The 279-nt window shown below is 28.3% G+C and overlaps 1 protein-coding gene across 1 annotated transcript in view; it reads right to left on the bottom strand.

Annotated features, from left to right (window-relative positions):
- The window catches only part of LOC119593670 (nucleolar protein 58-like), a gene marked incomplete in the record, with an annotated part of 14,042 nt that overhangs the window by 6,347 nt on the left and 7,416 nt on the right, over positions 1-279 (bottom strand).

The following is a 279-nucleotide window of genomic DNA, read 5'->3' as shown; positions in this document are numbered from 1 at the left end:
ACATCCAAGGGGTTAATAGGAAAATATTTAAAAAATATTGTTGTTCAAGAAAGCAAATTACTTACTTTCCACATGAAAGATCCCAAATACATGCAGTTAAAATCCTATGCTTCTGTCCCAAGATGACAGTTGCACAATCATGATCATCATCGTTTTCTCATTACTATTCCTCAGAATTTACCATAATTCTGATTTCACTGTCTTTCATCTTTAATAATCTCATGAATATAACAAAAGAAATTACATGATAAAAATAGTGATGATAATATCAATATTAAA

The sequence above is a fragment of the Penaeus monodon genome, chromosome 32 (assembly GCF_015228065.2).
Source record: "Penaeus monodon isolate SGIC_2016 chromosome 32, NSTDA_Pmon_1, whole genome shotgun sequence".
Taxonomy (NCBI): domain Eukaryota; kingdom Metazoa; phylum Arthropoda; class Malacostraca; order Decapoda; family Penaeidae; genus Penaeus; species Penaeus monodon.
The sequence above is the reverse complement of the archived record's forward strand: the minus strand, read 5'-3'. Positions and strand labels throughout refer to the sequence as shown.